We start from the raw sequence: 15,996 nt of genomic DNA, 5'->3' as shown, positions 1-15,996 counted from the left end.
GCCTTGAAGAAAAATAACAAGTCTAACTTACCATGTATCATACTATCTGATAAATTAAAATGCTGAGAATACAGTAGCTTTAATATCCATATGAGGTAGATATTCTTCCATCTTTTATTTTTCCAGGCCAGAATCTCACATTCATTAACTACATGGGCACTCACATATACACTTGAAGATGATTGCTCTTTCAATGAAAAGGACAAAAGAAATACTATGGAGCCAACAGAAAGTAATGACTGTAAGTCTAACAAGCAGAACATAGCACGAAGCTTCCATGCATCATTGCCAGCAAGTACATGCATAAGAAATCACAATTACATTGAGTGAAACACCCAAAAAAGTGTTTTTCAGGATTTGAAGAGTCAAATAGAGTATTATTGGTCCAAACAGAGCAAGCAATGATTAATCCTATTTGTCAAATTGTAAAGTCAATGTAAGGAAATTCATCTAAAGCTAAAATAGACAACCCCGCAATTAATCCAGCTAAAATTCTGTTCCATCATGATCTTAAACAATGTCAAAGATAGAATTAGGCTCTAGAATGCATCCAAAGTTTTCAACTATTCAACTAATCACATAGCATAAACAACAATGAGATATGCATCTAATGGAAGTCGGCCATTTAAAAACAAAACAAAACAAAAAAGACAAAGTTAGGCTTTATATGGCAAACTTACACATTCACATATGTCTCTTTCTTGCTCAGGTTTCTTAGTAAACATCTAAGAGCATGGTATGATCCTGTGAAGCCACCGAAAGTGAACCAATGCGGCATGCTTCCTTTCCCACAATCAAATCTTTTCTCTGAGACAAGTTGCTGAAAAACAAAATCCAGACATTCAAGCATTGGTTAATATCAAATTTCTACATATTCTTACATGGTAATTCCTTGGAAAAACAAGTAATAAAACCTCAAATCCCAGAAAATTAGCCAACCATCTAATCTCATTTTATAATAAATAGCCTCAAGTTTTCATTTTTTTTTAGATAAAAAAAGAGTTCATTTTTATCTACTCAAGAAAATGATAGCAAGTAATAAAGTCCAAACCTTTAAATTAATACAGTTTATATAATCAACCATTGAAACCAATTCAAAGCAAGATCTTTTACGAAACTACCGTAAAAAACCCTAACCTTGAGATCAAGAAGCGAAGAATAAGACTGTCCTCTGAAAAAGAATGCGATCTCGTTCCAAGTGTGAGAAGAAAAGATCGAAGCTGAAGAGAGGCGAAGAGAGAGAGCATGAGTGCGATTGCTTTCTGTTGAAGAGACAAAAATGGATAGAATTTTTTTTTAATTTCGATTTTGAGCCCCAAAGCCCCAAGGCCTTCGAAAAAGTGCTGGTTTTTCTTGACAGATCAAGCTTGGTGATGTGAAGTATTCACAAATTACAAATCAAGAGAAACTAAAGTGTGAAATATAAAGATTACCTCTTCTTCAATAGCCTCTAGACCCCTTGAATCCATAGAAATGAAAGAGAAATTAACAAAATTGAAAAGGAAATATAAATGAAATGGAAATGAAAATGAAAACAATCCAGGGATAGGGAAAAAGGGGGGGAATGAGAAAACGCGGGGCTGGACTGATATGCTAATAATTTTACGAAAATTCAGTGGCGTTTGTATTAATAAACGCCACTAAATTTGAGCATTAGTGGCATATACAAAGATAAACACCACTAAATATATTAATAGTAGCATTTATTTTTATAAACGCAGCTAAAATTAATCAAAACGGTTCCTCTTTTTCAAAAAAAAAAAATGTAATTAATTTTGATAATTTCATTTGATAAGTTTTTATACTAAAACATCACTTATTTTAATGATTAATGGTATTTTTGTAAACAAACGCCCTTACTGTTACTAAATAGTGATATTTTTTATTATAAACATTATTATATATATTTAATAGCTTTTACGATAAAAACATCATTAACTTTATAAAAAAATAAAATGTAATGACATTTATTGAGAAACGTTACTTAAAAAGCTATCATGAAATACTCTTTTTTTTTTAGTGATTACTGCTTTAATTATCTTAATATCTCAAATGAATTAAATAGATGATGTAATTTTTTGTCATAATGGTGTTTTGAAAGGTCTTCACAATGTTTCTTTGTTTTTATGCCAAAATAATTGTTAGCAATGAGTTATAAATGAGTTTCACTTCTTTAGATTTGTGCTCTTAAAACTATTGATTATAAATGGGTTTTTAAGCCACATTCTTGATTTTATTTGCAGCAATGTGCGAAAAGCTTTACATTTTTTAAGGTGAAGCTAGAGATGAAAGGTATTCTTTCTTATTGACTTGCTGCCAAAAGTTCTGCAATTTTTTTTTAAGATGGATGACATCAATAATATACGATTGTTTCATCAATCTATCTTTTAAAGAATGAAATTATTTGAAATATGGTAAACACTTTCTGATGGTATTCAAATTCCTAAGCATGTTTTCTGCTTTTAAGTTTCTTAATTCCTATCCATTGCAGTAAAATTTAATTGGTCGTAGCCCCATTTCCTTTCTTTTTTCCATATGCAAAAAAAAAATTTGAGTGTCACTTCTACTGCTCGAAGAGGTTTCCATCTCCTAATTTCTTTTTCTTATGGTGTGAGTTGTACCTTGCCAATTCTGCTAGGAAATTGAGATTTATTATTCAACTTCAAGGAAAGAAAAACTTCACAGTGCTTTTATTCCAAGTTGTCTTGATTACATTATTCTAATGTAATAGGCTTGTATTTCTTGTGACAAACATGGAGTTTTATGCAAAAGGGACACTATGTGTGTGATTCATATATAGTAAGAATAAAGTTTTTATTTTCTCATTGTAAAGTTTAACGATTCTGATGCTAAATCATAAGAATTATAGCTTGCTTCTAGCTATATCTAAAGTTCATAAGAATTATAGCTTGTTTCCAATTATATGTAAAGTTTTCCTTTTTTTTTTTTCTCATTGTATAGCTTACTTCTAGCTAATTATAGGAATTTTTTGGTAATTAAAGAGTGAAAAGCATATGAAAACAATCAATTGATTTTGGATTCCTGTAATTCAGTATGTGCAATGTATTTTAAAGAAATAAAAAAAATTAATTATATATTGTTGATATGTTGAGATCTTAAATATTGGAATGGGTTAATGTTATGAATGGCTCTGAACTATAATGAAATATTTAATGTGATACTTAAACTTTAAAAATCTTTAATGTAATACTTGAATTATGGATTTGTTAACTAATATGGTACTTCACCCTTATGTGGTTAGTTTTAAATGATGACACATGGTGGATAAATAATCTTTTAAGTACCACATTAGTTAATAAATTTATAATTCATATACCTATTAAAGATTTTTAAAATTCAAATACCACATTAAATATTTTACTATAATTTAGAGGTCATTCATGATATTAACCATTTTGGAATTTATAATAAACATTGATGCAACATTGAAAAGTACTCTACCCAAGAATTTTTTATGGTTGATGGACAAAGTAGCATGCAACCATATACATAAAACTATAACAAATATAAATATCTCATAAGTACATGTACATTGAAAAAAAATATATGTACATTTTATTGACAGACATAAGTATATATGTATGTTAATGATATGTAAATGAAATTATAATTATATGTGCATGCTTCTATAATTGTATGTTCAGTTGTTAAAAGTATGAAAATTTGAAAAATATAAGTATATTAATTATTCTATTGATATTTGAGAACTTTTAACATTAGAATTTATGGCTAATAAGATCTTCTAAAATATTTTACTATGTCAATCCCAAAAACACTTGTACAAAAAAAATACTTATATAATAAGTAAGTAGTACTTATATAATCTCCTCCCATTTTTTTGGAGATTATTTAAGACATTTTTGGTAAAAAAAATACCTTTAATAACTCTATTTAATTTTTTGTAAGGAATTATTCAAGACATTTTTTAGCCAAAAATGCCTTAAAAAATCTCCTCATAAAAAACTAAAGGGGATTATTCAATGTAAGGGATTATTCAAGGCGTTTTTGACCAGAAATGCCTTAAATAATCCTTTATGAAAAATTGAATAGGGTTATTCAAGGCATTTCTAACCAAAAATACCTTGAATAATCCCTAAAATGTTTAAATCATTTTTTTTCCTCCACCTCCCACTGACTCTACATACTTAATTTCTACCCCCCACCAACTCTCTCTACTCATCGGTACTTATAGCATAATTTCCATCTCTTACCAACTCTTTCCACCTCTCACTGACTCTACAAACTTAAATCTATTGGCACTCATTTTGTTTTAAAGCTGAATCAAAGTTGAAGCATCAAGACTCTAGTTATTTCTCAAAGGTCTTTTTTATTTTTTGCATTTCAATTTTGTGTTATCAAGCATGCCTATTTTTTTTATTCTTCTAATGGTGCTGGCTTTGATGATTGAATGTTTTGTGAAGAATTTGTACAAAAAACACCCAAATCTCTGCAAGTAGTGACTCAACACATTTACAACCTTGGTATAGGTATAACAAAATAGTAAATTGCATTATTTAAAAAATATTTCCTAAAATTCAGTTACTAAATTACATATTTTCCTTGTATGTAGGTAATAATAATCAATTTATGAACAAAATCCTGGATCTAGTTTATCTAGATAGTGGGTAGCAGTCCTTTAGAGACCTTTAAACAATTATAAAGAATTCAACAACTTTAGTAGTTGTTTGGGGTGGTGAAATAAGGGGAGCTTATAACAGTGGATAAAATCTTGTCAACAATTCATTTGTTTATAGTTTTTGGTATGCTTGACTTGACCTTTGAAACATTTCCTATGTTAATTGACTGGTAAAAGCTTAATCTGACATGAAATTCTTTATTAGGTTTTACTAATTAAACAAGTATTTGGGCCAACTTGGGATGGCATCATCTTACTTTAGGGAGTTGTTTATTTATTTTGAGCACCATGTTTGTAGGCATTCAATCATAGATATTAATGTTCTTTTTTTTAGATTTGGTACAATGACAATAATTCTTGACTTATTTTAAATTTGTGGATTATAAAACAATTTGATTGTTGTTTTATGTCAAATGTTATTAAATATTTTACTTTTTTATGTATTTTTACTTTATATGAAACCATATCATATTATGATTATAAATAAATTAATTTTAATAATTGAAAATATAATTCAAAAAAAAAGCTTTTATCAACACCTTAAAATTTATATTGACGCTTTTTACTATTGAAATATCTCATGCTATATTGACAAACATCATAGACCGTCGATAAAAGTTAAAACACATAAGGCTATACTGATGAGCATTGACCGTTGATAAAAGATATACTGATGGAGACATGTCAGTATAAGTTGAAAAAATTAAAACATACAAGTCTATACTAACATGAATAACCATTGGTAAAAGGTATAATGCGAAAAACATAATAGTTGCTATACCAACAGTTATACATATAGTGATGAACTAAAACCGTCAGTACATATATGTTACATATTTTGACAACTTAAAAATCATTAGTATAGGTCCACACCAACAAGAGATATGCTAACGGTTATATATACATTGGAATAAATATTTTAACCATCAGTATAAGGATTGTTGTGCTATACCGATGGCTTTTTAAGTTTCACTAATGATTTTTTCAGCATCAGTATAAAGCAATTTTTTTTAGTGTAGGTATAACAATTATATCTACATTTCTTAATGTAAAGAAAGTAAAAAAATAAAACATTTTTCTTTTATGCCTTTCCTGAGTAGATATTTGGAATTGTCCATACTTTGTGTCTTTTTATTCTTACATAGATTGTAAGAATATTTGCTTACTTACTTTGTGTCTGTTTTTTCCTAAAATTTTCTACTTATCATGTGTATAATTCATGTTGTTATTAACACTTTTATCATGTTAAATTGCTTATTGATGATTAACACTTTTATCATGTTTTTATGGCTTTAGTGGTTGTTGTGATGATAGTGATGGAAGATCTCATTTGTTCTTATAAAATGGATTAATTTGATTGGTCTATGAGATTTTGAGGATGTTGGTGACAGACGAGATGATCTTTTGAAGTATTAGATGCATATAATGGTAAAAAAGAGCATAGTGATCTTTTTTCCTCTCTTAGTCTTCAGTAGACAACCAGGGGTATCTTGGTCATTTGTGCCGACCTAACATGTCAAGTCAATTTGACATCTCCAGTGCCACCTTAGTTTGACCCTATCGTAATTGTCCCCTTTTTATCCCCTTCAACTTACCTATAAATATGAATATTTATGCACCATGAAGCTAGGTTTATCTAATTGATCTTTCCCTCTCTTTCTTATTTTTTTACTTTTTTCTAACCTGATCTTTACTGATTTACATGTCAAAGTGCAAACATAAGGAACAACCCATGCCTTTGGTTCTAACCATATTTTCTTTTTGTATTTACAGGAATATCTTTAGGTTGGAGTTTAACACCAACATTTGACATGCCAGGTAGAAGACAACATTTTATATTAGCCAAGCATAAAATAATGCCACCAAGAAAAAAATCCTAAAAGGAATGAGAGGTAGCCGCCCCAACTGGAACGAAAACTAACCAAAATTACCATTTTGTTCACCCAACTTAACCATAGGTGAGGCCAACTATGAAGCAATTTCAAGCCCAAACCAAGCAAATACAAGGCTTCAAACTAATGATGCAAATTATAACCCCACCACAAGTCTCCAAAGTACTAGACTAAGTCACATCGGGTCGAAAAGCTATTGTCAGTAGCTGAGCTACGAAAAGACGAAAGCCTTCTCAGCCTTCAAAGAAAAAAAACACACCAATCTAACTCTTCACCATCCCAGCTACAATTCTACGCATGTCACAACCCAAAAGTATGAATAAACAGACTATGAACATCAACTGAATAGAGATTTGGAAGCTTAAATGTAAGCCATAGAGAAAGAGCTAAAAATGAAACCAGTAACATTTAAAGATGAGCTCAAGTTCCTAGAGAACTCATCATTTAGTAAAGAGATTAATAGAGCCATGCCTTCCAAGGGATTTAAAATGCCAACCTCGGAGACATATGATTATACTTCTAACCCTTTTGATCATTTAAAACTTTATAGAACTAACATGATGATACAAGGGGTAAATGAGGCTCTGATGTGTAAAGGTCTAGATATTATACTGAAAGGAGTAACTCAATCCAAGTATAGCAATCTAGAGCCAAGATCGATCACTATATTTAAGAAGCTCATCCACTCATTCCTATCTAGATTTGTAAGAAGCTGAAGAGTTAAAAAATGACTTTAAGCTTGATATCAATTCACTAAAGGCAGAATAAAACTCTAAAAAGCTATGTCACATGATTTAACATGAAAGCTCTATAGGTTAAAGACCTATAACAGATAGTTGCTATTGTTGCACTGACTAATGGACTTAATGATAATGAGTACCATTTAAAGTTGACATTGTTGCTAAAATCACCTAAAACTCTTATCGACATCTTGCTAATAGTAAAGAAATACATTAATACTGAAATTACAATAAAAATAAATCAAGATAAGAGAAACTCATCCTTCTTCCTCGATGATCGAAATGAAAGAGACTCATCCCCTCTCTTCGATTGTAAAAAAGGTAAAAAATTTTACAATCTTCTTTTAAGAGAGAGGTAACACAGAGCTAGAAGTTTCGATAAAAAAAAGCTACATTGCTTTGAATACCTCTCGAGAGAAGATTTTGATACAAATAAAAAAAAATCTTGACTTCAGATGGCCTAAGCCACTGAGATAGAATATAAGATGAGATCTTACAAAAAAATGTGTTTTTCATCGAGACATCGATTATTATACTGAATATTGTGTCAACATGAAAAATGAGATTAAAGCTCTGAAAGGTAAGGTTAGCTGAAAAAATTTATGGGATAGAAAAGACAAGATCAGTTTAAAAGAGACTATAGAAATGACCACAAAGCACCTACTCAGAGTAAAAAAAAGATTAGATCAACGAAAAAGAGATACCTAAAAAGAAGAGCTAAATCAAGAAGAGCTAAATCAAGAAGAAGGCTAAGCTAATAGTAGTAGGCTAATCATTGAGATGATTAACATGATCACAAGAGGTAACTCCACCTCGATGAAAAGAAAGTTTAACCCAAGCATAGTAATGACAATAGACACTTCGGCTAAGAAAGAAAAAGACTGGAGAGATGAGCTAATCTTTTTCAACTCAAAAGATTTATAAGGGATCGAACACCCACATGATGATGTCATAGTGATCACAACCTTAGTGTACAATTATGTAGTCAAAAAAATTTTATTTGACAATGAGAGTTTGATTAACATTATGTACTATAGCTGTTTTAAAAAAATAGAGATTGATGAAGATCAGTTGAAGTCGATCACCACAACATTAGTGGGGTTTAGAAATAAATAGATGCCAGTAAGAGAAACTATCAAGCTCTTGATCTCCCTAAGGATAGAGCTAAAGATTATTACCCTGATCATAGAGTTCATAGTAGTAGATGTCATATCTACCTATAATATGATATTAGGTCGATCTAGCCAATCTGTTATGCAACTCATAAGCTTAACTTCTCATTTGAAAGTGAAATTCTCAACATTTGTAGGGGTTAAAAAAGTACAAAGAAACCAATCCACAATACGACAAATTATGTCATAACGATAAAAGGTATGACTAAAAAGTAGACAAGCAACTCGATCGATATCAATGTGGAAAGCAAAGAAAAACTGACACAGAGAATTGGCAAGCAGTAAAAAACAACTGATAAAACTACAGAATGTAAGATCAATCTAGAAAAAACATGTTTTTAAGCCTCTCTGAGCTCTTAAGCTTTGTAAAAGTTTAATTTTGTTTTATTTTTTGAATTTTTTAAAACAACAATAGAAACGATCGAGCTTTTAAGCCGACATAAAAAATTGATGTTATATGGATCGAGTTAACATGTCGACCAAAATACAACATTAAATGAATAACATACTTTACTTCTACTAATACATTCAACAAGTTGTTTAATATACTAATCATCACGTCAAAACCTATTTTCGTAGAAAATGATCATAACCTAATGGAACAAAAAGAGATAATCAATCAAAGATTGAACTTAGATACAAATTGACCCGAGCCAACTGAGGACCTCATGACAATTCTATTCTGGAACAATATTCTTAAAAAATACATGCAGATCAAAGTAAACTCCAACATAAGGACCAATTAATTCAACTCATAAAAGATAATATTGATCATTTGCTTGGACACCATTCGATATGTCCAGGATTGATATTGAAGTAATGATCCATAGATTATATACAAATTCCAAGGTCAAACTAGTTCGAGTAAAAAAAGAACTTTTGCTCTAAACAATAGCAGGTCATTAAGAAAGAGGATAAACTATTATGAGCTGACTTTATTATGGAGGTCTGCTATTCCAAATGGATAGCCAATGTGGTCATGATCAAAAGGCATAATGAAAAATAAAGAATGCGTATGGACTTTACTAACCTAAATAAAGCTTATCCGAAAGACATTTTCTCTCTCTCTAGTATAGATTGGCTAGTAGATGATAGTGCTAAGCATAGCCTCCTTAGCTTCAAGAATACTTATTTCAACTATAATTAGATCAAAATATTGAAACAAAATAAGGACAAAATAACTTTTATTACTAAAAAAGGTCTTTATTGCTACAAGGTTATGCCATTCAGATTGAATAATATAAGGATGACCTATTAGAGACTGGTGTATAAGGTGTTTAAGAACCAAATCAACCATAACATGGAGGTATATTTAAACAACATGATAGTTAAGAGTAAGAGTTTGATCAAGCATTTAGAAGACCTCAAAAGAACTTTCAACATTTTGAAAAAATATAATATGAGACTTAATCTAAGCAAATATGCTTTTGGGATTACATAAAGTAAGTTTCTCAGTTATATGATCAATAAAAAAGGGATAGAGGTGAACCCTAAAAAAGGTTCAGGCAATCATAGAAATGAAGGTGCCGACTTTAATAAAAAAGAAACCAAAGTTAATAAGTATAAGAGTCGCGTTTAGTTGATTCATGTCCAAATCGACGGAACGATATCTACTATTCTTTAAAATTTTTAAGAATTTCTCTAACTTCAGACGGACTCCTTAATACCAAAAAGTTTTTGATAAACTGAAAGAGTTTTTATCCTCTCCATTTGTCCTATTAAAATTAATGATTGGTAAAATATTGTACTTATACTTAGCCAGTATAAATCAGGCTGTTAGCTTGATTTTAGTTTGAAAAAAAAAGGAAAAATAGTGATCAATCTATTTTGTAAGCAAAGTATTGATAGGGCCTGAAGTTAACTATAGCAGTATAGAAAAATTAGCCTATGTTATAGTCACTTTGGCTAAAAAACTCAGGTCATACTTTCAGACTCACACGATCTATATCTTGATCAATCAGCCATTATGGTAAGTCTTACAGAAGCCTAAAATGTTAGAAGGCTAATCAAAATAGGTAGTTAAGCTTAGCAAATCTGATCTACACTTTTACCTAAATCGATATTAAAATCATAAGTGCCAACAGACTTCATAGTAAAGTGCACCTCGGTGCAATTGAAAAGATAGCTTGAGAAAAAAATTGGATAAGGATGATTGGAAGCTCTATATCAATGGATTCGTTACAATCTAGAATAAAAGAGCTGACCTCATTCTAAGCGATCCATAAGGGTTACAATATCTATATGTCTTGAGATTCAAGTTTAGGGCATCTAACATAAAGTAAATATGAGGCATTGATAGTTAGCCTAAGTTTGCCAACTGAGTTAAATGTTTAATACATAACCATTTATAGCGACTTCTAACTAGTAGAGGTAAATAGGAAGTTTGCAGCTTAGGAAGATGAAATTCAAAAGTACCTCAACAAAGCTCTAGCTTTGATAGCTAGTTTCAAGAAAATCGAAGTGAAAAAGATACCGAGATTACAAAAGTCAATTATAGACTATTATCTAAGTTGGCTTTAGAAGCAGTAATGGGAAGCTTAAACCAAGTCATAGTATAGAAACTAGTGGATAAAAGCACCGAGGACAAGCTCATAGGACAGGTCATAAAAAAAAAAAACCTAGATAACGTCAATTAAGCATACTTGACAAAGAAAGTGTTATCCGATGAAAAAGTCTAAGCTAAGGCATTGATGAGAAAGGCCTCTCAATATACAATGATAGAAGAAAAATTACACAGGAGATCCTTTAGTCTATCTTACTTGAGATGTGTTGATTAAGAAAAGGTAGAGTACATCTTGAGAGAAATCCATGAAAAAATATGTGAAAATCACCTTGGACCTCTACTTTTGGCTTATAAAGTGCTAAGGTAGGGCTATAGTTGCCCACCATCAGAAGGGATACGACCCAACTGATGAAAAATATAATAAGTGTATGCATGTGCAACATCTTTCCTCAATCAAGCTCACTCTTATCATCAGTCCATGGCCATTCATATGTGAGGAATATATGTCCTCAGATCATTCACTCCAGACCACAGGCTAACGAATATTCATCTTAGTGGCAGTAAATTACTTAACAAAAAGTTAAAGCCCTAGCCACCATTACAAAAGCACAAGTTAAGAAGTTTGTATGGAAAAACATAGTCTACAGATTTAGACTACCTTGATCTGTAATAACAGACAATGAAAAATAATTTGATAATCTGAGGTTTAGGGAATGGTGCTCAAATTTTTACATTAACTTCAGGTTCACGTTGGTTGCCCACCTTGATTACTTATAAATTGTTAAAAAGGTTGTTCATGATACAACCTATAAATTATAGGATCTGAATGGCAATGTCATCCTAAGGATATGGAATACAGACAACCTAAAGGTTTATTATCAATAGCTTGGTATAAATTGAGCTCACACTTGTACTATTTTATGGATGGCACTGCCACCCCAAGTATGTGAAATACAAATCAACTCAATTACTAGTCGATCAGAGCAAATTTAGCTTACATTTGCATTATTTCACATGTGAACACATAAATTGAATTATCTTCAGTAAGCTTGTGTATAAGTGATTTGAAGTCATTTGAAGAAATATGACCTAGAACTTGTAATTATGTTAATCTAATCTAAAGCAATTATGCAAGTTTATAGTTTATAGCTTTTTGATCGATAAACTGTTATTGAACTAATGCAAATAAGAAAGAATAATAGTAAAACCAAGCTGAAACTTAAAAAATTCTCTTTTTAATTTCAATGTAACAAAGTACATCTGTTGAAGTATGGGAGGTCTTTACAAAAATCTAACCTCAAAGTCAAAAAATTTAGAAAATCAAAAACAAAAATCATCAAATTCATTCATTAGCGGTAGTAGCAACAGTAGGAGGAGTCTCTCATCAATAGCAGTAGGAAGAATGACCTCAGATTCAACCACCTCCACATCTTCCTCTTCTATCTTTATAATGACTTTCAATTCTTTTTTTAGGGCCTCATTTTCATTCTCCTCCTCCTTTTTTTTTTTTTTCATTTTCTCATCTTCATCGGGTTAATTCTGAACAAACCTCAATATGATATCATTGATATTAGTATCAGAGAGGTCCTGGTTGATAGATGAGAATTTAAATTGCATTTTTTTCTTGGTTAGCTAGAAAACACCAAGAACGTTCTTCCTATAGAATTTTACCTTTACTTATAGACACTCATCAGAAGCTTTGTACTTCTTCACAGCTTTTATCTTTAGCTTTCTCTCTTTTTTATCTTGAGCCTCTAGCTCGGACCTCAATCTTACAAATTTAGCTTGAGCATTATTTATTTTCAACTTAGCCTATTTTTTTATTGATTCAGTTGAGGCTTTATCCACCGAAACGGCCTCTAGTTTCGCTATCAGGTTATCTACTTTTCTCTTTAGCTTTGCCTTTTTCGTATGGGATGTAATGAGGCTCGATCTGATGTTATCCAATGCCTTCAAGCTCTTTTTGTGCTCCTCGATGAGGGTAGCCATATCTTTTTCAACCCTCAGCATATTCTTCATGGCTAGATAAGCATAATAGAGGGCCTAAATGCTATTATCTACTAACTAAAGAGGGAATTTCTTCTTGATTATACGGAAAAACCTTAGACTTAAAAAAATAAAAACAAAAATAATAGCAAGAAACTGAGCGAGGTTAAAAGATACTCACCAAGATAAGGAACCATGACCTTAAAAATTTTTTTAACAATGTTGGGGGTTAGAGAGTCATTTGTTAGAGCAAACTTTAACCTCATAGATATTCTTTCTGAGCAAGGTCTCAGCACCTTAGCCTTGGGGTTCTTAAGAGTAGAAGATAACATCTCCACCCGTGGTTTTTTGGCTGGAAGTGGTGGCATCAACGTTGACATAGAGGATAGGTCTTGACCTACCCTAGCTTTGATTTTTGACTTGGAAAAGTACGAGGTATAATTGTGTTGACTACTTTGTCTTTCCTATGTGATGGGGCCTCGAGCTGAATTTTTTACTCCTATTAGGCCTCAAGACGTGTTGATATAGGGCAACGTCGAAGTCTTCCCTAGCTTTAGCCATATTTGCAAAATCGAGCTAATAATTGATGAAAAATTAACTTAAAACAAAATTCGACAAGGTTACCTCAAACCTACTTGAATACTTTATTTTATTTATTACTTCCCGAGAGGTCAGCATGTGAACGTCGATAACGAGCTCCCCTTTATGTGTAAAATCTAAAATTTTATCTTGATTTGATAGATCAAAGATAGGGAGGGCCACCAATACATCCATAAAAGAATCAGGTGCACTTTTTATTTTTCAAGTCTCAACCTTAGGCTCACCATCTTTATTAGTCTTCTGTTTCTCAAGGCATAGGAAGAAGAGCCTTCAATTCTTTATTGAGCTTGAATAATTGACAAAAATAATTTTTATTTGGCCTAGCTGTGATATAAAATCACTTACTATCACTATGATATTTTTTAAGAGAGAAAAACTCCCTGAATAAAAAGAAAGAAAGAAGAATATTTAACTATTGACAAAGAAAAAAAGACTATATACCAAACAAAATTACGAGTAAATTGAGCGATGGTTAAATTGTAAGAATTAAAAATTGAAATAAATAAAGGATGAAGTGAAAACCTCAAACCGACCATGAAAGAATCTTAATATACGTATAGTCAATGTGAGTTTAGTCTATTAGTGACTCGGTCTAAAAGTTCGATGTTATTATACTGTACTTTTTTTTGAGAAAAAAAAATTGATACCTAAAGTTTGAATATGATGAGCCGAGTATATGTTAGGATAATCTTCGGGATTTGTTTTACTCTTTAGCTCACTCATCACATCTTTAAAGATCACATCGAGGTCACTTGAAGTATATACAGAGACCACAATGAATTATCCTACTTTATAGGACTCTCTCTCTCATCATCACTTTTTCTGGTCAAGGTACTCTTTTCTTTTTATCCCTCATCGAAACCCTCTTTATAAAAGAATCTGACTTTTAGGTGGGAGATGGATCCTAAGAAAAAATAGAGGATGAAAGTAGCTTGATCTTGGAGATAGAGGGACAAAGTGAAGACCCTTCAGGAGAAGATGATATGTTAAGAAAAATTGATTGAGAGAGAAAAATAGAAATGGCAAGAGGTGGAGGAGATTAAACCTCAGAAAAAAGAATACCTGAAGAGGAATGAAGAAAAGATGGACTAAGTTGAGAGATAAAGAAAGCTAGTGGATTTTAAGCTAGAAGTTAATCTAAGCACATAGCTCTTTAGAGCTCAAAACTCGTTTGCCTCTTGCCTAAGCATTCTCTTCATTATGCCACTACCCTTCCTTGAACATTGGGTTGAACCAATAAGCCATCTTTTTGTAGTTGCGACCACTAATAATATGAGGGATCAAGTCGTTATCTTGATGCCCTCGCTGACCTTTCTTTGGCCTTACTTTAAAACTCTCAACCTTTTCAAAACTTATACTAGAAGACATGGTTAGAAATACATACCAAAGTGGAGCAGAAAAAACTTAAAAGTCTAAAAAGCTATTAAGATAAAAAATTTTAGATTAGATTGAGAGTAAAAAAAGTAAAGGTGGAAGGCTGAAACCCTACCAACTCTTATATATAGATGTATTGCAAACCAAATAAACGTATAATCTTTGCCACGTGTTAGAGTATAAGTGGGTAGAATTATTTTCATCTTTTTGCTTTAAATCTTCACGCTCAAACCGTCTTTCTCTTCATTTAATGTTATCAGATCAGCTTAACTGGATGAACCTCAGATCAGATTGGCTAAATTGAATAACCTTAAAAAATAAATATAGAGCCCAGTTCACTTCGAGGTTTCAAAACAGAGACTCAAGTCTAAATTTTCAAGAGAAAACACAAGTTTTACCACGGCCATACGAACTCCAGCAATAATCTCGAATCATCCAACACAATTATCACCTCAGTAACTTTTAAATCGATTATGCACTCATCTCAAAACACACATGTGAGATCAAATAACCATTAGGTCAGATTGTGGCTCAAAACTAGTCATCATCTAGAACTGACCTCCCCCTACAACGTTGACCTTCAACGAAATATGCAACCACTTACCTTACACCAGGAACATCCGTAATAAATTTAGTAATTTGATACTCAAACTACTTGATGGAGAGACAGAGTGTTAGGGGCATATAATGGTTAAAAAGATATAATGATCTTTTCTTTTCTCTCAGTCTTCAACAAATAATCAAGGGTATTTTGGTCATTTGTGTCGACTTGACATGTTTGGTTGTTTGACATCTCCAGTGCCACCTTAGCTCGGCCTTGTCCTAATTGTCTGCTTTTTGTCCCCTTCAACTTACCTATAAATATGGAGACTCAGGCACCATGTAATCTGGTTCATCTGATTGATCTTTTTCTTTTTTTCTTTTTCTATTTTCTCACTTTTTTTTATGACTTGATCCTTACTAACTTACACGTCAGAGTGCAAATGCAGGAAATACTGTCTGCCTTTACCTCTAACTATTCTTCCCTTCTGTATTTACAAGAATACCCTCGGAGCTCAACACAAACATAAAG

General features: G+C 31.6%; 1 protein-coding gene across 7 annotated transcripts in view; it reads right to left on the bottom strand.

The window, feature by feature from the left end:
- The window catches only part of LOC111285001 (lipid droplet phospholipase 1-like), a 30,284-nt gene extending 28,609 nt beyond the window's left edge, over positions 1-1,675 (bottom strand). For 3 of the 7 annotated variants that reach the window (XM_022874202.2, XM_089762336.1, XM_089762338.1), the window contains exons 1-3: positions 1,434-1,675; positions 1,138-1,220; positions 681-820 (exon numbers count right to left, since the gene is read on the bottom strand). The gene's annotated coding sequence lies outside the window, so the exon portion shown is untranslated. The other 4 variants (XM_022874204.2, XM_022874199.2, XM_022874201.2 and 1 more) reach the window with 3 other exon arrangements.
- Between the last annotated feature and the right edge of the window lie 14,321 nt (positions 1,676-15,996).

The sequence above is a fragment of the Durio zibethinus genome, chromosome 6 (assembly GCF_047325235.1).
Source record: "Durio zibethinus cultivar Kanyao isolate XHJ-2024 chromosome 6, ASM4732523v1, whole genome shotgun sequence".
NCBI lineage: Eukaryota > Viridiplantae > Streptophyta > Magnoliopsida > Malvales > Malvaceae > Durio > Durio zibethinus.
Note: the sequence above shows the minus strand (reverse complement) of the source record. Positions and strands in the feature narration are given on the sequence as shown.